Genomic DNA, 631 nt, shown 5'->3' with positions numbered 1-631 from the left:
AACCATAGTAAGATAATTCTTTGGATCCGGGTTCACACTTTGATCATGGTTCTTGGTGATCCATGCATTGGCATAGAACTCTTGAACCATTAAGATCCCGACTTGTTGAATGGGGTTGGTAAGAACTTCCCAACCTCTTCTTCGGATTTCATGTCGGATCTCCGGATATTCACTCTTTTTGAGTGAAAAAGGGACCTCGGGGATCACCTTCTTCAAGGCCACAACTTCATAGAAGTGGTCTTGATGCAACCTTGAGATGAATCTCTCCATCTCCCATGACTCGGAGATAGAAGCTTTTGCCTTCCCTTTCCTCTTTCTAGAGGTTTCTCCGGCCTTGGATGCCATAAATGGTTATGAAAAAACAAAAAGCAATGCTTTTACCACACCAAACTTAAAGGGTTTGCTCGTCCTCGAGCAAAATAAGAAAGAAGAAAGAAGAAAGTAGAAGAAGAAGAAATGAAAAAGAAGGGAATGGCTTTGTGTTCGGCCAAAAAGGGGGAGAAGCAGTGTTTAGGTTGTGTGAAAATGAAGGAGTGAAGATGGGTTTATATAGGAGAGGGGGAGGGTTGATGTTCGGCTATGTATGGGTGGGTTTGGGTGGGAAAGTGGTTTGAATTTGAATGGTGAGGTA

Source organism: Arachis duranensis, chromosome 6, assembly GCF_000817695.3.
Source record: "Arachis duranensis cultivar V14167 chromosome 6, aradu.V14167.gnm2.J7QH, whole genome shotgun sequence".
Taxonomy (NCBI): domain Eukaryota; kingdom Viridiplantae; phylum Streptophyta; class Magnoliopsida; order Fabales; family Fabaceae; genus Arachis; species Arachis duranensis.
Note: the sequence above shows the minus strand (reverse complement) of the source record.